The sequence below is a fragment of the Urtica dioica genome, chromosome 3 (assembly GCF_054948205.1).
Source record: "Urtica dioica subsp. dioica isolate 48M chromosome 3, U.dioica_male_clone48M_v1_H2, whole genome shotgun sequence".
NCBI classification, from domain to species: Eukaryota; Viridiplantae; Streptophyta; class Magnoliopsida; order Rosales; family Urticaceae; genus Urtica; species Urtica dioica.
The window spans coordinates 30,016,422-30,039,356 of record NC_142758.1 but is presented as its reverse complement, the minus strand read 5'-3'; positions in this window follow the sequence as shown (position 1 = coordinate 30,039,356).

The window sequence follows — 22,935 nt, the reverse complement described above, 5'->3', positions numbered from 1 at the left end:
TTCACTCCTCCAGTTGAGTTCTGAGTCCACGAGTCGACTAATAAGTCATCATGCCAACTCTAAACACAACACCTCGAGTTTAGTTCTGAGTCCACGAGTCGACTAATAAGTCCTCGTGCCGACTCTACACAGAACTCCTAGAGTTGAGGTCGCTCATCGAGTTGAGTTTCGAGCCCACGTGTTGACCGATAGGTCCTCGTGCCGATTCAACACACAACACCTCGAGTTGAGATCGCTCCTCGAGTTGAGTTTCGAGTCCAAGAGTTGACCGATAGGTCCTCGTGCCGACTCAATACATAACTCCTCAAGTTGAGTTCACTCCTCGAGTTGAGTCCAGAGTCCACGAGTTGACCGATAGGTCCTCGTGCCGACTCCATACACCACTCCTCGAGTTGAGTTCACTCCTCGAGTTAAGTTCCGAGTCGACGGGTCGACTGATAACTCCCTGTGCCGACTCTACACATGACTCCTCGAATGAAGTTCACCCCTTCAGTTGAGTTTCGAGTCCACGAGTCGACTAATAAGTCCTCATGCCGACTCTACACACAACTCCTCGAGTTGATTTCCTAGTCCACGGGTCGACTGATGACTCCTCGTGCCGACTCTACACATGACTCCTCGAGTTGATTTCACTCTTCGAGTTGAGTTCCGAGTCCACGAGTCGACTGATAAGTCTTCCAGTCGACTCTTCACATTACTCCTCGAGTTGAATTCACTCCTCGACTTGAGTTCCGAGTCACGAGTCGACTAATAAGTCCTCGTGCCGACTCAATACATGACTCCTCGAGCTGAATTCACTCCTCGAGTTGAGTTCCTAGTCCACGGGTCGAGTGATGACTCCCCGTGCCGACTCTTCACATTACTCTTCGAGTTGAGTTCCGAGCCCACGAGTCGACTAATAAGTCCTCGTGCCGACTCCACACACAACTCCTCGAGTTGAGGTCTCTCCTCGAGGTGAGTTTCGAGTCCACGAGTTGACCGATAGGTCATCATGCCGACTCAATACATAACTCCTCGAGTTGAGTTCACTCCTCGAGTTGAGTCACGAGTCCATGAGTTGACCGATAGGTCCTCGTGCCGACTCAATACATGACTCCTCGAGTTGAGTTCACTCCTCGAGTTGAGTTCGGAGTCCACGGGTCGACTGATGACTCCCCGTGCCGATTCTACACATGACTCCTCGAGTTGAGTTCCGAGTCCACGAGTCGACTGATAAGTCCTCGTGTCGACTCTTCACATTACTCCTCGAGTTGAATTCACTCCTAGAGTTGATTTCCGAGTCCACGAGTCGACTAATAAGTCCTCGTGCCGACTCTACACACAACTCCTCGAGTTTAGTTCCGAGTCCACGAGTTGACCGATAGGTCCTCGTGCCGACTCAATACTTAACTCCTTGAGTTGAGTTTACTCCTCGACTTGAGTCCCGAGTCCATGAGTTGACCGATAAGTCCTCGTACCGACTCAATACATGACTCCTCGAGCTGAATTCACTCCTCGAGTTGAGTTCCTATTCCACGGGTAGAGTGATGACTCCCCATGCCGACTCTTCACATTACTCCTCGAGTTGAGTTCCGAGTCCACGAGTCGACTGATAAGTCCTCGTGTCAACTCATCACATTACTCCTCGAGTGGAATTCACTCCTCGAGTTGAGTTCTGAGTCCACGAGTCGACTAATAAGTCCTCATGCCAACTCTAAACACAACACCTCGAGTTTAGTTCCGAGTCCACGAGTCGACTAATAAGTCCTCGTGCCGACTCTACACAGAACTCCTCGAGTTGAGGTCGCTCATCGAGTTGAGTTTCGAGCCCACGTGTTGACCGATAGGTCCTCGTGCCGATTCAACACACAACACCTCGAGTTGAGATCGCTCCTCGAGTTGAGTTTCGAGTCCACGAGTTGACCGATAGGTCCTCGTGCCGACTCAATACATAACTCCTCAGGTTGAGTTCACTCCTCGAGTTGAGTCCAAAGTCCACGAGTTGACCGATAGGTCCTCGTGCCGACTCCATACACCACTCCTCGAGTTGAGTTCACTCCTCGAGTTAAGTTCCGAGTCGACGAGTCGACTGATAACTCCCTGTGCCGACTCTACACATGACTCCTCGAATGGAGTTCACCCCTTGAGTTGAGTTCCGAGTCCACGAGTCGACTAATAAGTCCTCATGCCGTCTCTACACACAACTCCTCGAGTTGATTTCCTAGTCCACGGGTTGGCTAATGACTCCCCGTGCCGACTCTACACATGACTCCTCGAGTTGATTTCAGTCTTCGAGTTGAGTTCCGAGTCCACGAGTCGACTGATAAGTCTTCGTGTTGACTCTTCACATTACTCCTCGAGTTGAATTCACTCCTCGACTTGAGTTCCGAGTCACGAGTCGACTAATAAGTTCTCGTGCCGACTCAATACATGACTCCTCGAGCTGAATTCACTCCTCGAGTTGAGTTCCTATTCCACGGGTCGAGTGATGACTCCCCGTGCCGACTCTTCACATTACTCCTCGAGTTGAGTTCCGAGTCCACGAGTCGACTGATAAGTCCTCATGTCGACTGTTCACATTACTCCTTGAGTTGAATTCACTCCTCGAGTCGAGTTCCGAGTCCACGAGTCGACTAATAAGTCCCCGTGCCGACTCTACACACAACTCCTCGAGTTGAGTTTCGAGTCCACGAGTTGACCGATAGGTCCTCGTGCCGACTCAATACTTAACTCCTCGAGTTGAGTTTACTCCTCGACTTGAGTCCCGAGTCCATGAGTTGACCGATAAGTCCTCGTGCCGAATCAATACGTGACTCCTCGAGCTGAATTCACTCCTCGAGTTGAGTTCCTAGTCCACGGGTCGAGTGATGACTCCCCGTGCCGACTCTTCACATTACTCCTCGAGTTGAGTTCCGAGTCCACGAGTCGACTGATAAGTCCTCGTGTCAACTCTTCACATTACTCCTCGAGTTGAATTCACTCCTCGAGTTGAGTTCTGAGTCCACGAGTCAACTAATAAGTCCTCATGCCAACTCTAAACACAACACCTCGAGTTTAGTTCCGAGTCCACGAGTCGACTAATAAGTCCTCGTGCCGACTCTACACAGAACACCTCGAGTTGAGGTCGCTCATCGAGTTGAGTTTGGAGCCCACGTGTTGATCGATAGGTCCTCGTGCCGATTCAACACACAACTCCTCGAGTTGAGATCGCTCCTCGAGTTGAGTTTCGAGTCCACGAGTTGACCGATAGGTCCTCGTGCCGACTCAATACGTAACTCCTCAAGTTGAGTTCACTCCTCGAGTTGAGTCCAGAGTCCACGAGTTGACCGATAGGTCCTCGTGCCGACTCCATACACCACTCCTCGAGTTGAGTTCACTCCTCGAGTTAAGTTCCGAGTCGACGGGTCGACTGATAACTCCCTGTGCCGACTCTACACATGACTCCTCGAATGGAGTTCACCCCTTGAGTTGAGTTCCGAGTCCACGAGTCGACTAATAAGTCCTCATGCCGACTCTACACACAACTCCTCGAGTTGATTTCCTAGTCCACGGGTCGGCTAATGACTCCTCGTGCCGACTCTACACATGACTCCTCGAGTTGATTTCACTCTTCGAGTTGAGTTCCGAGTCCACGAGTCGACTGATAAGTCTTCGTGTCGACTCTTCACATTACTCCTCGAGTTGAATTCACTCCTCGACTTGAGTTCCGAGTCACGAGTCGACTAATAAGTCCTCGTGCCGACTCTGCACATAACTCCTCGAGTTGAGTTCCCTCCTCGAGTTGAGTTCCGAGCCCACGAGTCGACTAATAAGTCCTCGTGCCGACTCCACACACAACTCCTCGAGTTGAGGTCTCTCCTCGAGGTGAGTTTCGAGTCCACGAGTTGACCGATAGGTCATCATGCCGACTCAATACATAACTCCTCGAGTTGAGTTCACTCCTCGAGTTGAGTCACGAGTCCATGAGTTGACCGATAGGTCCTCGTGCCGACTCAATACATGACTCCTCGAGTTGAGTTCACTCCTCGAGTTGAGTTCGGAGTCCACGGGTCGAGTGATGACTCCCCGTGCCGATTCGACACATGACTCCTCGAGTTGAGTTCCGAGTCCACGAGTCGACTGATAAGTCCTCGTGTCGACTCTTCACATTACTCCTCGAGTTGAATTCACTCCTAGAGTTGATTTCCGAGTCCACGAGTCGACTAATAAGTCCTCGTGCCGACTCTACACACAACTCCTCGAGTTTAGTTCCGAGTCCACGAGTTGACCGATAGGTCCTCGTGCCAACTCAATACTTAACTCCTCGAGTTGAGTTTACTCCTCGACTTGAGTCCCGAGTCCATGAGTTGAACGATAAGTCCTCGTACCGACTCAATACATGACTCCTCGAGCTGAATTCACTCCTCGAGTTGAGTTCCTAGTCCACGGGTAGAGTGATGACTCCCCGTGCCGACTCTTCACATTACTCCTCGAGTTGAGTTCCGATTCCACGAGTCGACTGATAATTCCTCGTGTCAACTCTTCACATTACTCCTCGAGTTGAATTCACTCCTCGAGTTGAGTTCTGAGTCCACGAGTCGACTAATAAGTCGTCATGCCAACTCTAAACACAACACCTCGAGTTTAATTCCGAGTCCACGAGTCGGCTAATAAGTCCTCGTGCCGACTCTACACAGAACTCCTCGAGTTGAGGTCGCTCATCGAGTTGAGTTTCGAGCCCACGTGTTGACCGATAGGTCCTCGTGCCGATTCAACACACAACACCTCGAGTTGAGATCGCTCCTCGAGTTGAGTTTCGAGTCCACGAGTTGACCGATAGGTTCTCGTGCCGACTCAATACATAACTCCTCAAGTTGAGTTCACTCCTCGAGTTGAGTCCAAAGTCCACGAGTTGACCGATAGGTCCTCGTGCCGACTCCATACACCACTACTCGAGTTGAGTTCACTCCTCGAGTTAAGTTCTGAGTCGACGAGTCGACTGATAACTCCCTGTGCCGACTCTACACATGACTCCTCGAATGGAGTTCACCCCTTGAGTTGAGTTCCGAGTCCACGAGTCGACTAATAAGTCCTCATGCCGACTCTACACACAACTCCTCGAGTTGATTTCCTAGTCCACGGGTTGGCTAATGACTCCTCGTGCCGACTCTACACATGACTCCTCGAGTTGATTTCAGTCTTCGAGTTGAGTTCCGAGTCCACGACTCGACTGATAAGTCTTCGTGTCGACTCTTCACATTACTCCTCGAGTTGAATTCACTCCTCGACTTGAGTTCCGAGTCACGAGTCGACTAATAAGTCCTCGTGCCGACTCAATACATGACTCCTCGAGCTGAATTCACTCCTCGAGTTGGGTTCCTAGTCCACGGGTCGAGTGATGACTCCCCGTGCCGACTCTTCACATTACTCCTCGAGTTGAGTTCCGAGTCCATGAGTCGACTGATAAGTCCTCATGTCGACTGTTCACATTACTCCTTGAGTTGAATTCACTCCTCGAGTCGAGTTCCGAGTCCACGAGTCGACTAATAAGTCCTCGTGCCGACTCTACACACAACTCCTCGAGTTGAGTTTCGAGTCCACGAGTTGACCGATAGGTCCTCGTGCCGACTCAATACTTAACTCCTCGAGTTGAGTTTACTCCTCGACTTGAGTCCCGAGTCCATGAGTTGACCGATAAGTCCTCGTGCCGACTCAATACGTGACTCCTCGAGCTGAATTCACTCCTCGAGTTGAGTTCCTAGTCCACGGGTCGAGTAATGACTCCCCGTGCCGACTCTTCACATTACTCCTCGAGTTGAGTTCCGAGACCACGAGTCGACTGATAAGTCCTCGTGTCAACTCTTACCATTACTCCTCGAGTTGAATTCACTCCTCGAGTTGAGTTCTGAGTCCACGAGTCAACTAATAAGTCCTCATGCCAACTCTAAACACAACACCTCGAGTTTAGTTCCGAGTCCACGAGTCGACTAATAAGTCCTCGTGCCGACTCTACACAGAACTCCTCGAGTTGAGGTCGCTCATCGAGTTGAGTTTCGAGCCCACGTGTTGACCGATAGGTCCTCGTGCCAATTCAACACACAACTCCTCGAGTTGAGATCGCTCCTCGAGTTGAGTTTCGAGTCCACGAGTTGACCGATAGGTCCTCGTGCCGACTCAACACGTAACTCCTCAAGTTGAGTTCACTCCTCGAGTTGAGTCCAGAGTCCACGAGTTGACCGATAGGTCCTCGTGCCGACTCCATACACCACTCCTCGAGTTGAGTTCACTCCTCGAGTTAAGTTCCGAGTCGACAGGTCGACTGATAACTCCCTGTGCTGACTCTACACATGACTTCTCGAATGGAGTTCACCCCTTGAGTTGAGTTCCGAGTCCACGAGTCGACTAATAAGTCCTCATGCCGACTTTACACACAACTCCTCGAGTTGATTTCCTAGTCCACGGGTCGGCTAATGACTCCTCGTGCCGACTCTACACATGACTCCTCGAGTTGATTTCACTCTTCGAGTTGAGTTCCGAGTCCATGAGTCGACTGATAAGTCTTCGTGTCGACTCTTCACATTAGTCCTCGAGTTGAATTCACTCCTCGACTTGAGTTCCGAGTCACGAGTCGACTAATAAGTCCTCGTGCCGACTCTGCACATAACTCCTCGAGTTGAGTTCCCTCCTCGAGTTGAGTTCCGAGCCCACGAGTCGACTAATAAGTCCTCGTGCCGACTCCACACACAACTCCTCGAGTTGAGGTCTCTCCTCGAGGTGAGTTTCGAGTCCACGAGTTGACCGATAGGTCATCATGCCGACTCAATACATAACTCCTCGAGTTGAGTTCACTCCTCGAGTTGAGTCACGAGTCCATGAGTTGACCGATAGGTCCTCGTGCCGACTCAATACATGACTCCTCGAGTTGAGTTCACTCCTCGAGTTGAGATCGGAGTCCACGGGTCGAGTGATGACTCCCCGTGCCGATTCTACACATGACTCCTCGAGTTGAGTTCCGAGTCCACGAGTCGACTGATAAGTCCTCGTGTCGACTCTTCACATTACTCCTCGAGTTGAATTCACTCCTAGAGTTGAGTCCCGAGTCCACGAGTCGACTAATAAGTCCTCGTGCCGACTCTACGCAAAACTCCTCGAGTTGAGTTCTGAGTTCACGAGTCGACTAATAACTCCTCGTGCCAACTCTACACACAACTCCTCGAGTTGAGATCGCTCCTCGAGTTGAGTTTCGAGTCCACGAATTGACCGATAGGTCCTCGTACCGACTCAACTCAGAACTCCTCGAGTTGAGGTCGCTCCTCGAATTGAGTTTCGAGTCCGCGAGTTGACCGATAGGTCCTTGTGCCGACTCAATACATAACTGCTCGAGTTGAGTCCGGAGTCCATTAGTTGACCAATAGGTTCTCGTGCCGACTCAATACATGACTCCTCGAGTTGATCACTCCTCGAGTTGAGTTCCGAGTCCATGGGTCGACTAATAAGTCCTCGTGCCAACTCTACACACAACTCCTCGAGTTGAGTTTCGAGTCCATGAGTCGAATAATAAGTCCTCGTGCCGAATCTACACACAACTCCTCCTATTGAGGTCGCTCCTCGAGTTGAGTTTTGAGTCCACGAGTTGACCGATAGGTCCTTCTGCCGACTCAACACACAACGCCTTTAGTCGAGTTTCGAGTCCACGAGTTGATCGATACGTCTTCGTGTCGACTCAATACATAACTCCTCGAGTTGAGTTCCGAACCCTGGAGTCGACTAATGACTCCCCGTGTTGACTCGACTCCTCGAGTTGAGTTTACTCCTTGAGCCGAGTCCCGAGTACACGAGTCGACTTATAAGTCCTCGTACAGACTCTACACATGACTCCTCGAGCCGAGTCCCAAGTCCAGGAGTTAACCGATAGGTCCTCGTGCCGACTCTATACACCACTCCTCGAGTTGAGTTCCGAGTTGATGGCTCGACTGATAACTCCCTGTGTCGACTCTACACATGACTCCTCGAGTTGAGTTCACTCCTCGAGTTGAGTTCCAAGTCCACGAGTCGACTAATAAGTCCTCATGCCGACTCTACACACAACTCCTCGAGTTGAGTTCCCTCCTCGAGTTGAGTTCCGAGTCCACGGGTCAACTGATGACTCCTCGTGCCGACTCTACACATGACTCCTCGAGTTGAGTTCACTCTTCGAGTTGAGTTCCGAGTCCACGAGTCGACTGATAAGTCTTCGTGTCGACTATTCACATTACTCCTCGAGTTGAATTCACTCCTCGACTTGAGTTCCGAGTCTACGAGTCGACTAATAAGTCCTCGTGCCGACTCTACACATAACTCCTCGAGTTGAGTTCCGAGCCCATGAGTCGACTAATAAGTCCTCGTGCCGACTCTACACATAAGTCCTTGAGTTGAGTTCCGAGCCCACGAGTCGACTAATAAATCCTCGTGCCGACTCTACACACAACTCCTCGAGTTGAGGTCGCTCCTCGAGCAAAGTTTCGAGTCCACGAGTTGACCGATAGGTCCTCATGCCGACTCCATACATAACTCCTCGAGTTGAGTTCACTCCTCGAGTTGAGTCGCGAGTCCATGAGTTGACCGATAGGTCCTCGTGCCGACTCAATACATGACTCCTCGAGTTGAGTTCACTCCTCGAGTAGAGTTCCGAGTCCTCGGGTCGAGTGATGACTCCCCGTGCCGACTCTACACATGACTCCTCGAGTTGAGTTCCGAGTCCATGAGTCGAATGATAAGTCCTCGTGTCGACTCTTCACATAACTCCTCGAGTTGAATTAACTCCTCGAGTTGAGTTCCGAGTCCATAAGTCGACTAATAAGTCCTTGTGCCGACTCTACGCAAAACTCATCGAGTTGAGTTTCGAGTCCACGAGTTGACCGATAGGTCCTTGTGCTGACTCAATACATAACTGCTCGAGTTGAGTTCACTCCTCGAGTTGAGTTCCGAGCCCACGAGTCGACTAATAAGTCCTCGTGCCGACTCTACACATAACTCCTCGAGTTGAGTTCCCTCCTCGAGTTGAGTTCCGAGCCCACGAGTCGACTAATAAATCCTCGTGCCGACTCTACACACAACTCCTCGAGTTGAGTCGTTCCTCGAGGAAAGTTTCGAGTCCACAAGTTGACCGATAGGTCCTCATGCCGACTCAATACATAACTCCTCGAGTTGAGTTCAGTCCTCGAGTTGAGTCGCGAGTTCATGAGTTGACCGATAGGTCCTCGTGCCGACTCAATACATGACTCCTCGAGTTGAGTTCCGAGTCCTCGGGTCGAGTGATGACTCCCCGTGCCAACTCTACGCAAAACTCCTCGAGTTGAGTTACGAGTTCACGAGTCGACTAATAACTCCTCGTGCCGACTCTACACACAACTCCTCGAGTTGAGGTCGTTCCTCGAGTTGAGTTTCGAGTCCACGAGTTGACCGATAGGTCCTCGTGTAGACTCAGCACACAACTTCTCGAGTTGCAGTCGCTCCTCGAATTGAGTTTCGAGTCCACGAGTTGACCGATAGGACCTTGTGCCGACTCAATACATAACTGCTCGAGTTGAATTCACTCCTCGAGTTGAGTCCCGAGTCCATGAGTTGACCAATAGGTCCTCGTGCCGACTCAATACATGACACCTCGAGTTGAGTTCATTCCTCGAGTTAAGTTCCGAGTCCACGGGTCGAGTGATGACTCCTCGTGCCGACTCTACACATGACTCCTGGAGTTGAGTTCCGAGTCCACGAGTCGACTGATAAGTCCTCATCTCGACTCTTCACATTACTCCTCGAGTTGAATTCACTCCTCGAGTTGAGTTCCGACTCCACGAGTCAACTAATAAGTCCTCGTGCCGACTCTACACACAACTCCTCGAGTTGAGTTCCGAGTCCACGAGTCGAATAATAAGTCCTCGTGCCGACTCTACACACAATTCCTCATGTTGAGGTCGCTCCTCGAGTTGAGTCCCGAGTCCACGACTCAATACATTACTCCTCGAGTTGAGTTCCAAGTCCACGGGTCGACTTATGACTCCCCGTGTTGACTCTACACATCACTCTTCAAGTTGAGTTTGCTCCCTGAGCCGAGTCTCGAGTACACGAGTCGACTGATATGTCCTCATACCGACTCTACACATGACTCCTCGAGTCGAGTCTGCTCCTCGAGTCGAGTCTCGAGTCCACGAGTTGACCGACAGGTCCTCGTGCCGACTCCATACACCACTCCTCGAGTTGAGTTCCGAGTCGAAGGGTCGACTGATAACTCCCTGTGCCGACTCTACACATGACTCCTCGAGCTGAGTTCCGAGTCCACGAGTCGACTAATAACTCCTCGTGCCGACTCTACACATGACTCCTCGAGTTGAGTTCACTCTTCGAGTTGCGTTCCGAGTCCACGAGTCGACTGATAAGTCTTCGTGTCGACTCTTCACATTACTCCTCGAGTTGAATTCACTCCTCGACTTGAGTTCCGAGTCCACGAGTCGACTAATAAGTCCTCGTGCCGACTCTACACATAACTCCTCGAGTTGAGTTCCCTCCTCGAGTTGAGTTCCAAGCCCACGAGTCGACTAATAAGTCCTCGTGCCGACTCTACACACAACCCCTCGAGTTGAGGTCGCTCCTCGAGGTGAGTTTCGAGTCCACGAGTTGACCGATAGGTCCTCATGCCAACTCAATGCATAACTCCTCGAGTTGAGTTCACTCATCGAGTTGAGTCCCGAGTCCATGAGTTGACCGATATAACCTCGTGCTGACTCAATACATGACTCCTCGAGTTGAGTTCACTCCTCGAGTCGAGTTCCGAGTCCACGGGTCGAGTGATGACTCCCCGTGCCGACTCTACACATGACTCTTCGAGTTGAGTTCCGAGTCCACGAGTTGACTGATAAGTCCTCGTGTCGACTCTTCACATTACTCCTCGAGTTGAATTCACTACTCGAGTTGAGTTTCGAGTCCACGAGTCGACTAATAAGTCCTCGTGCCGACTCTACGCAAAACTCCTCGAGTTGAGTTCCGAGTTCACGAGTCGACTAATAACTCCTCGTGCCGACTCAACACAGAACTCCTCGAGTTGAGTTTCGAGTCCATGAGTTGACCGATAGGTCCTCGTGCCGACTTAACACACAACTCCTCGAGTTGAGGTCGCTCCTCGAATTGAGTTTCGAGTCCAGGAGTTGCCGATAGGTCCTTGTGCCGACTCAATAAATAACTGCTCGAGTTGAGTTCACTCCTCGAGTTGAATCCCGAGTCCATGAGTTGACCAATAGGTCCTCGTGCCGACTCAATACATGACTCCTCGAGTTGAGTTCACTCCTCGAGTTTAGTTCCGAGTCCACGGGTCGAGTGATGACTCCTCGTGCCGACTCTACACATGACTCCTTGAGTTGAGTTCCGAGTCCACTAGTCGACTGATAAGTCCTCGCCTCGACACTTCACATTACTCCTCGAGTTGAATTCACTCCTCGAGTTGAGTTCCGACTCCACGAGTCGACTAATAAGTCCTCGTGCCGACTCTACACACAACTCCTCGAGTTGAGTTCCGAGTCCACGAGTAGAATAATAAGTCCTCGTGCCGACTCTACACACAACTCCTCTAGTTGAGGTCGCTCGTCGAGTTAAGTTTCGAGTCCACGAGTTGACCGACAGGTCCTAGTGCCGACTCAACACACAACGCCTTGAGTTGAGTTTCGAGTCCACGAGTTGACCGATAGGTCTTCGTGCCGACTCAATACATAACTCCTTGAGTTGAGTTCCGAGTCCACGGGTCGACTTATGACTCCCTGTGTTGTCTCTACACATGACTCCTCGAGTTGAGTTTGCTCCTCGAGCCGAGTCCCGAGTACACGAATCGACTGAGAAGTCCTCGTACTGACTCTACACATGACTCCTCGAGTCAAGTCCGCTCCTCGAGTCGAGTCCCGAGTCCACGAGTTGACCGATAGGTCCTCCTGCCGACACCATACACCACTCCTCGAGTTGAGTTCACTCCTCGAGTTGAGTTCCGAGTCGACGGGTCGACTGATAACTTTTGGAATCGATCTAGGGTTTAAGAAAATAATTAACGCTTCGGTTAGCGGCGGAAATTTAAAAAATTTCTTTTACAAGTAAAAACGGTTTTTTACTAACCTAGACAAAAGAGCAAGTACACGTAATTAAAAACTATTATAAGCTAAGAAGTTTACTAACCTTTCTTGAAGCTTGATCTTTGAGAAGCTCTTAGAAAGTTGCAACGCTCGTCTCCCCTCGCAGCACGTCTCTCTTTCTTTCCTCGGCACCTCGAGCAACCACGAAAGTTTCTATCACTAAATCACTCGAGAGAAAAGGAATTAGTGAGTGGGCACCTTTAAACACTACGACTTAAGAACGAGTCTTGAAGTCGCAGAGCTAAACTCTAGGTCAAATGAGGACCTAGGTGCCAAGACAAAAATCGAAAATAAACTAGAGAGAGAGAGGGAGGAGTTCGGCCAAAGTTCTAGAGAGAGAGTCTCTCAAATCTCTTAAACTTGGATGAATGAAATGTGAGGAAATGAGGCTCCTATTTATAGGAGAGGTCTCACCTTCAATAAGGTAGTTTCCTCTTCTATAGAATATCACATATTCATGAGCCAATTTCCTCATTTTCCCTTTGAGATACTCGGCCAACACAAGGCTTCTAGAAGCCTTGATTTGTTTCCTATTTTGTTCCATGCCTTCCTTTTTCTCAACTTGGCTGATTCCCCTATGCATCCCATATGCAAATTTGTTTCCTCTTTTTCTTTTGGCAAGTATCTTGATACATTTATGCACAAAATAATCTCTCCTATTAGCCTTTATGAGCAATCTTTTATTTCCCATTCCCATCCAAATCACACGGCCAACATGTGCCTTTATGAGACCTTGGATTTGTTTCCTCTTTTATTCATTACTCTCTCCTTGCTTGTTTGGCCGAAATCCTACTTTCCTCATAGATGAAATTTGTTTCCTCTTTTTCTTTTGGCAAGTATCTTGATAAATTTATGCACAAAATAATCTCCCTTTCTCTTTGGGTAGTGGGCGCCCAACATTTTCTAGAAAGGCCTTCTAGAAGCTTTTCCATTTGTTCATGACAACATGAAAAAGGCCCATTAAGAATTTTGAATAAAATTCTTATGAAATGAAATTAATCCACAAGGTCCAATTAAACCAACTTTGCCGAGTGGATGCATGTCATCAAATGACCATGTCAAAAAATTTATTGACATTCATTTCATCCTATGTCTCAAAAGACAAAAATACCCTTTTGACAATTTTCGTTCTTGTTTTGACTTAGCTTCCAGTTTAACTATTCCTACTCGATGTGATTCGTGACAGTGACCTCATGAACCCAAATGAACAAAGCTTGAGCTAAACACTTGGACTCAAAAGTTCACAAACCTTTTCCAAGTTTAGCTTAATGCCAACTGACTCCACTAAAGAGTTGACACTGAAAATCTCTCGGTTCAAATGAATTTATTTTCTACTCAAGAATTCAACCTAATTATGATGAGCGGATCCACTGAATATTATCTATGTTTACCCTTCATGAATGTCATCAGCTAGTCGGGATTTACTAAATTACCATTTTACCCTTCTAGCTGTTATTTCCTCAACTCCTTTGTCGCTTGTGAATAAGTTAGAAACAATGTATTGACGAGGAGCTAACAAGTCACATTGTTTCATCCAAAAGAGTCAGGACTCAATTTGGACACTGGCCAGTTCATTTATTCACACTCCAAGGAACAAAGCATGAGGTGACATACATTGCATTTCAGCAATCTTGTACATGAATTCCATATCTATGAGAACTTCACAAAGTTACTCATGACATTCTCACAATTTAGTACTTCACCAATAGGCCCTGTTCAGAATCACATAGTGAGTCCGAACTCTGACTTTCTCAAATGAGAATACTAAGGTGTGAAATGACATGTCTCATTTCAGGATTAAGGTAAGCACGATGCAATTCATACGTAGTGACTTCGAGACATAAGAGGTTAAATGGTTTGTTCTTATCTTGTCTCTAGAAGTGCACTGGTCAATTCAGTACCTTCGGAAGATACCTAGAAGAACTATAGAGTCTCCAACTCTCAATGCCTCATAACCAGACATCATAGATTCTTCTAACAATCATACTGAGGTCAATAGACCCTTAGATTGCGAATATATCGTTTTAAGCAAACTACGAAGAGTTTGTTCATGCAAATCTACATTTGTCTCTTCGTAAGTTGTTAAGTTTGTTTCTGGACTAAAAGACTAAGGTTTTATCATAAAGCTTCAAACAAAGAAAGAATGAATGAACGTTTCAACTTTATTATTAAATGAATAGGCAATTACAAGCAAGAGTCTTCATGAGACTTTATTACATCAAATGTACAAAAATAAAGATTACAACTCTTCTTGTGGGCACCATTCACAACAAACTCCCACTTGACTCAAAGAAGATGTGTGTAGTCTTTCATGCCTAATCCCTCTCGATGTTGGTCGAAGACCTTGTTCGCTAGGGCCTTTGTGAATGGATCTGCTAGGTTGTCCACCGTTGAGATCTTCTTCACTTCCACGTCTCCGCGCTGCACGATCTCTCGAATCAAATGGTATTTCCTCTCAATATGCTTAGAGCGCTTATGGCTTCTAGGTTCCTTTGAGTTAGCGACAGCCCCACTATTATCACAATAAAGGGTCATGGGCTCGTCGACGTTTGGAACAACTTCCAAATACTTAAGGAATTTTCTAAGCCATACAGCCTCTTTGGATGCTTCACAAGCAGCCACATATTCTGCTTCCATTGTGGAGTCAGAAATGCAAGATTGCTTAATACTCCTCCACACAACAGCTCCACCGTTAAGGATGAACACAGATCCTGAAGTGGATTTCCTGGAATCCTTATCCGCTTGAAAATCGGAGTCGGTATATCCCGTCATAGTCAGGTCAGTACCTGAGTATGTAAGTGTTGTCGCAGTTTTTCGGACAACGATTTAGGAGTCGCAGACGGTTAGACCCAAGGCCGAACCAAGTGGTCTCGTCTCGACTCGAGCGTGTCGGGCTTGGTATCCCAAGCCGTCCCTTAGCTGTAGATGATCTATATCTCATCCAAGAACCTGAAACGTGAACAGAAAGGTGTGAACTACAAAGGGGAAACAGAGGGGTTGCCTCTGTTTACCTCTCCGACGCTCAACATTAGTAGGATTGAGGTGGTTTGTAGAGGGTTTAGTGTTTGGAGGTCGAGACTTGAGAGAAACGAGCGAGGTACGAGTTCGACAGCGTTTCAGTACTCAAATTCGGATTACCTGGACTAGGGAGCGGCCCCTTTATTCATAGGCGACCAAGGGGTGTTATGGGCAACCCCTCGGCCGAGAATTTTCTTGGCCCGGCCATTGGCCGAGGCTGGCCCTAGGGCCGGCCAATGGCCGGGAGTAGCTTGAGTCGGCCATTGGCCGAGACTGGCCCTTGGGCCGGCCAATGGCCGAGGCTATTTGGGCCGGCCATTGGCCGAGGCTGGCCCTAGGGCCGGCCAATGGCCGGGAGTAGATTGAGTCGGCCGTTGGCCGAGACTGGCCCTTGGGCCGGCCAATGACCGAGGCTATTTGGGCCGGCCATTGGCCGAGGCTTGCCCTAGGGCCGGCCAATGGCCGGGAGTAGACTGAGTCGGCCATTGGCCGAGACTGGCCCTTGGGCCGGCCAATGGCCGAGGCTATTTGGGCCGGCCATTGGCCGAGGCTGGCCCTAGGGCCGGCCAATGGCCGGGAGCATCTTGAGTCGGCCATTGGCCGAGGCTGGCCTCTGGGCCGGCCAATGGCCGATGCTGTTTTGGCCGGCCATTGGCCGAGGCTGGCCCTAGGGCCGGCCAATGGCCGGGGCGAGCTGCCGAGACGCGTGCGACGTTGCTCCGCCTTCGTTCATCCGCTATCGGGGTTGGGCCGATAACAGTAAGCATCAAGTTCCTAGTTCTTCGAAGATACTTAAGAACATGCTTCACAGCAATCCAGTGCTCGGGTCCAGGGTTGGATTGGAAACGGCTAACTACGCCAACGGCGAAACAGATGTCAGGTCTAGTGCAAAGCATAGCATACATGAGGCTTCCTACAGCAGAGGCGTAAGGAATTTTCCTCATGTCTTCAATCTCTTGTGCAGTCTTGGGAGACTGGTCCTTAGAGAGTGAAACTCCATGCCTAAAGGGTGTTTGGCCCTTCTTGGAGTCTTACATCGAGAAGCGATCCATCACCTTATCAATATAAGATGCTTGAGAGAGCGACAGGGTCCGGTTTTTCCTATCTCGAAAGATTTGGATTCCCAGAATGTACGCGGCTTCTCCTAGATCCTTCATATCGAATTGCTTTGCCAGCCAGACCTTAACCTTAGATAACTTACCCACGTCATTACCAATGAGTAGTATATCATCGACATATAGTACCAGAAACACAACTTTTCCTTCGTGTATTAACTTGTAAACACAAGGCTCATCTATTGACTGTTCAAAGCCAAAGCTCTTTACAGTTTCATCGAATCTAATATTCCATGACCTAGATACTTGCTTTAATCCATAAATGGACTTAAGCAACTCACAAACCTTGGTCTCTTGACCTTCTTCCATGAAACCGTCTGGTTGAGCCATGTAAATGCGCTCGTCAAGATTGCCATTCAGAAAGGCTGTCTTGACATCCATTTGCCAGATCTCATAGTCGAGAGCTGCAGCTATGGATAGGAGTATGCGGATGGATTTAAGCATCGCGACTGGCGAGAAGGTTTCTTCATAGTCCATCCCTTCTTGTTGGGTATAACCCTTCGCCACAAGTCGTGCTTTGAACGTCTCGACGTTCCCATCAAGACCCCTTTTCTTCTTGTATATCCACTTACACCCTACGGGTTTAATGTTGTCAATGGTGCCCACAAGAAGAGTAGTAGTGTCTATTTATGTACATTTGATGTCATATAGTCTTACAAAGACTCTTGCTTGTAATTGCTTATTAATTAATAAAAAGTTGAAACGTTCATTTATTCTTTCTTTGTTTGAAGCTTTATGATAAAACCTTAGTCTTTTAGTCCATAAACAAACTTAACAACTTATGAAGAGACAAATGTAGATTTGCATGAACAAACTCCTCGTAGTTTGCTTAAAACGATATATTCGCAATCTTAGGGTCAAAGGACTATTGACCTCAGTATGATAGTTAGAAGAATCTATGATGTCTGGTTATGAGGTATTGAGAGTTGGAGACTCTATAGTTCTTCTAGGTATCTTCCGAAGGTACTGAATTGACCAGTGCACTTCTAGAGACAAGATAAGAACAAACCATTTAACCTCTTATGTCTCGAAGTCACTATGTATGAATTGCATCATGCTTACCTTATTCCTGAAATGAGACATGCCATTTCACACCTTAGTATTCTCATTTGAGAAAGTCACAGTTCGGACTCACTATGTGATTCCGAACAGGGCCTATTGGTGAAGTACTAAGTTGTGAGTATGTCACGAGTAACTTTGTGAAGTTCTCATAGATATGGAATTCATGTACAAGATTGCTGAAATGCAATGTATGTCACCTCATGCTTTGTTCCTTGGAGTGTGAATAAATGAACTGGCCAGTGTCCAAATTGAGTCCTGACTCTTTTGGATGAAACAATGTGACTTGTTAGCTCCTCGTCAATACATTGTTTCTAACTTATTCACAAGCGACAAAGGAGTTGAGGAAATAACAGCTAGAAGGGTAAAATGGTAATTTAGTAAATCCCGACTTGCTGATGACATTCATGAAGGGTAAACATAGATAACATTCAGTGGATCCGCTCATCATAATTAGGTTGAATTCTTGAGTAGAAAATAAATTCATTTGAACCGAGAGATTTTCAGTGTCAACTCTTTAGTGGAGTCAGTTGGCATTAAGCTAAACTTGGAAAAGGTTTGTGAACTTATGAGTCCAAGTGTTTAGCTCAAGCTTTGTTCATTTGGGTCCATGAGGTCACTGTCACGAATCACATCGAGTAGGAATAGTTAAACTGGAAGCTAAGTCAAAACAAGAACGAAAATTGTCAAAAGGGTAATTTTGTCTTTTGAGACATAGGATGTAATGAATGTCAATAAATTTTTTGACATGGTCATTTGATGACAAGTAACACTCGGCCATAATAAGATTAATTGGGCCTTGTGGATTAATTTCATTTCATAAGAATTTTATTGAAAATTCTTAATGGGTCTTTTTCATGTTGTTATGAATAAATGAAGAAGCTTCTAGAAGCCCCTTCTAGAAAGCCACTTGGGCGCCCATAATACCCAAAGAAAGAGAGAATATTTTGTGCATAAATGTATCATGATACTTGCCAAAAGAAAAAGAGGAAACAAATTTCCCAATGTGGGAAAGTATATGGGCGGCCAAGACAAGTCAAAGAGGGAGAGAATAAATGAGGAAACAAATCCATGTGGCATAGGTGATGCCTTACACGCCCAAATTGAAAAGGGAAACAAGGGATTTCTTCATGAATATGTGATATTCAATATAGAAGAGGAAACTACCTTATTGAAGGTAAAGCCTCTCCTATAAATAGGAGCCTCATTCTTCTCATTTTTCTCATTCCACATAAGTTAGAGATTGAGAGCTTCTCTCTCTAGAACTTGTGGTTGCCGCCCCTCTTCTCTCTCTCTCTAGTTTATTTTCGATTTTTCTTGTTTTGGCACCTAGGTCCTCACTCGACCTAGTGTTTAGCTCTGCGACTTCAAGACTCATTCTTAAGTCGTAGTGTTTAAAAGTGCCCACTCACTAATTCCTTTTCTCTCGAGTGATTTAGTGATAGAAACTTTCGTGGTTTCTCGAGGTGCCGAGGAAAGAAAGAGGGACGTGCTGCGAGGGGAGACGAGCGTTGCAACTTTCTAAGAGCTTCTCAAAGATCAAGCTTCAAGAAAGGTTAGTAAACTTCTTAGCTCCTAATAGTTTTTAATTACGTGTACTTGCTCTTTTGTCTAGGTTAGTAAAAAACCGTTTTTACTTATAAAAGAAAATTTTTAAAATTCCGCCGCTTACCGAAGCGTTAATTATTTTCTTAAACTCTAGATCGATTCCAACATTTAATCCCTTCAGGAAGGTCTACAAGTTTCCAGACATTGTTGACATACATCGAGTGCATTTCAACTTTCATGGCGTCAAGCCAAAGGTTTGATTCAGAACAAGCCATCGCTTGGCTATAGGAAACAGGATCATCCATGTCAGAGACGGCTACGAGAGAGTCTCCATAAGACATGTACCTGTCAGGCTTTTGAGTAGCCCTCCCACTACATCTAAGTACTACTTGACGAGATTCTGATGAGTTAGGTTGTGTTTCAGTTGGGGTAAGAACAGTTCTTACAGGTGAGGTAGAAGCTTCCTCACCCAACTTTTCTTCAAGCACAATTTTGCTTCTAGGTTTTGCATCCTTCATAAAGTCCTCCTCAAGGAAACGAGCATTCGTGCTAACGAAAGTCTTATCGTCCTCGGGACTATAGAAGATGAAACCCTTGGTTTCCTTTGGATATCCCACAAACAAGCACAATTCTGACCTACTAGCCAACTTGCTAGTCTTTTGCCTCAGCACGTGTGCAGGGCAACCCCAAATTTTGATGCGGCCAAGATTCACTTTACGGCCAGTCCATCGTTCATAAGAAAGTCATCAAACTCTCCAGACATATACTCACCACCTCGATCAGATCGAAGGGTTTTGATCACTTTGCTAATTTGCTTTTCCACTAAAGCCCTAAAGACCTTAAATACGTTAAAGGTCTCGGATTTGTGTTTGAGCAAATAGACAAACCCATATCGTGAGTAATCATCGGTGAAGGTAACGAAGTATTCGTATCCCCCACGTGCCTGTTGGCTGAGCAGACCACATACATCAGAATGTATTAGTTCCAGCAACTTAGTGGCACTTCGACCCTTATCGGAGAAAGGTCGCTTAGTCATTTTTCCTTCTATGCAGGATTCACGAGTAGGTAGTGAACCTATTGCAGAGGCTTGGAGTGGACCGTCCCTCACAAGTCTCTTAATCCTATCTAGACTGATATGACCAAGTCTCAAGTGCCAGAGGTATGTTGATTTTGTTAGATCGGAGGATTCAGAAAGTTTGATCCTCTTTGGCTCCCTAATTAGATCGTTATCTATTTCGGTGTCTAAAAGAGAAGGTTGAGTGGGATAGATGTAAAAAAGACCATTCTTCATACATGCATCAGTGACAAAAGAATTAGAAAAAGAAATACGAATTCCATTCTTTATAAACTTTAAATAATAATCTTGCTCGAAAAGTTGAGCAACAGATATTAGGTTTTTCCCAAAGGATGGAACATAATAAACATTATTCAAATTTAAAGTTCGATCTTCAAAAGATAGCATCACGAATCCCACAGCCTTCGCAGACACCACGCTCCCATCACCCCACTTGAAGCAGAAGTTGCCATCCTCTAAGCTTTTGCTTTTCCTAAAACCAGTCAAGGAGCAGCAAATATGGTTAGTAGCAGCGGAGTCAATAATCCACGATGATACATTATCAGCTACTAAACAAGCTTCAGTAACAAGTACAATACCTTTTACTTTGGTTTTGAGGTAGGCAGGACAGTTCCTACGCCAGTGACCAGGCTCATTGCAGTGGTGGCACTTGTCTTTAGACTTGTCCACCTTCGGAGCCTTTGGCGCCTTCTTCTTCGTTTGAACCTTAGGTTGGCTCTTCTTCTCGGCATTGCGAGGTCTCTTCTTAGATCCAGAGGTGGAGGCAGTAGCATGTACTTCTCCTTGAGCCCTCTTTTTCTTAGTGAGTGCCTCAGCGGTTTGAAGTTCCTTCATGAGCTCGGTAACAGTGTACTCTAGCTTGTTCATGGAATAATTCAACTTGAAGGTATCAAAGGTTTCGGGGAGAGTTTCCAAGATCATATCTATTTTAGTCTCCCCATCAATCTCGGATCCAAGGATCTCCATCTCGTTTAGATAGCTAATGATCAGCATCATATGATCTCTAACGGGAGTTCCTGCCTTCATACGACAGTTCATGAATTGTCGGACCGCTTGTTGCCTAGCTTGACGTCCTTGCCCTCCAAATATCTCATGGAGATTGTAGAGAATATCGGTGGCAGTTTCGTAATCACGATGTTGTTGTTGCAACACATTGTTCATCGATGCCAGAATGTAGCACCTCGCAATCTCATCGAATCGAAGCCAGGCCGCCAGGGCGTCTTTTTCCTCTTGCGTCGAATCTTCATTCGTTTGAGGACAGGGGGTGGTGAGAACCCATTTGTGCTTGTCGACAGTAAGGACTATGTCGAGGTTACGTTTCCAGTCGACGTAATTGTGGCCTTCGAGTTTATTCGAGGAAAGAATGGTTGAGAGAGGGTTGAGAGACATATTGCCTATAAAAGTTGAAGCAAGTTTATGATTAGTCTTTGGTTTAGGATTTAAGTTTTATTAAGACTTTTATAAAATCCAAAGGTGTTATAAACCAAACGATAATTTACTCCCTCAAGAGAAGGCCGCAAAAAAAATTTCCTTTTATAAGTAAATGACACATCATTAATGCTTAGCCAAGATGTCAATACATCAATTTTGACTAGCCACCTTTTAAATTGGTTTGATCACTCACATCCTTTCGCAGAGCCTCAAGGGAGGATTACTAGGGATTGAGCCTAAGTGTGCAACCAACCACTTAGTCCAAAAGGTCAACTTTGAAAAACAATCCCCCAAGGGGAGGCCTTGCCATCATTGTCTCACTCTCGGACGTAGCTCATTGAGCAGTGATCGAAGCAATAACGCCTTGGAGTACTCCCATTTAAGTGAGGGTCGCAAGAGTGGCTCTTAGTCCCACGTTAATTGCTTCTTTCATTAGTGTTGGGGATCGTGGGTTACAAACAACAAGTATAACCCTCCCACTTAGTTTTTGGAGTTGGTTCATCGACTCTTATAAGTTCGGAAACAGATTTCCTAGTTAAAGAGCGACATAGCGGACAACTAGAAGAGAATCCTAGATCGACATGTTCAGAGCAGTATTAGTGCATAAAGGCACAAGGCACATACTCGATCTTTTCCTATTTTCTATTTCGGGAAAGTGCGTGAGGGAAGTGTGAACTTCAACTCACTCGAACACTTGAAAGTTTGAGATTACACATCTTTTTATTTTTCGGCTTTTCTACAAAGAGACCTCCCACTCAAATTTTCAAGAGCATATAGATTTTGAACATATGTGATATAGATATGGTTTTGAAAACATTTTGAAAATTTATTTGATTTGGATGACAAAATATTTTCAAATTTGAAAGTGAAAACAGTTTTTCAAAATTCAAACTAGTTTTGTAAATATCAATTTCAATTAAACTTTCAAAAATCAAAACATTTTAATCTTACACATCATGTTTATAATCATATGAAAAACATTTTTGCTCAAGAAAATTTTCTCATTAGAGTTCTATAACTCATGGTAGTGGGGTTTGAAAATCCGGATTTCTAAAAAACTGGAGTTTCAGCACAGCCGCGCACCTCGGAGTAAAATCGCCATATCTGGCGGCTCCGATGTCCTTTTGAGCCGAAACCGGTGGCATTGGACAGAGGACAGACAGAGATTTAATTTGATTCAAGAATCATTAAATTTTGATTTCTGAGCAGAGAGTTATGCTACTTTTAATGCGGGTTTACTCCAGCTCGAAGAAAAATAAATAATTAAAGCTTGGTCCTTTTTAGGTGCGAAAAAGAATCGAGTGTAACGGAACGTTTTATGAAGGTTGTTAAAGCTTTTATTTGTGTTTTATTAGCAAGGTAATAACAAGGCATAAAAGAAATAACAACAAGCATAAAACAATTCAAGTAAAAATAAGAAACTAGTAAGACAAGAAAACTAGTCACAAAATTTTACTCGAAAACTCTCAAACCTTTAAAACACGTTTTTTAATATAAAAAATTAAAAACTTTTAGAACTGATTCTAATGTGTTTGAAAAACATCCCAAACTCATAGAAAATCAACATGATTTTTAATTTAAAGGC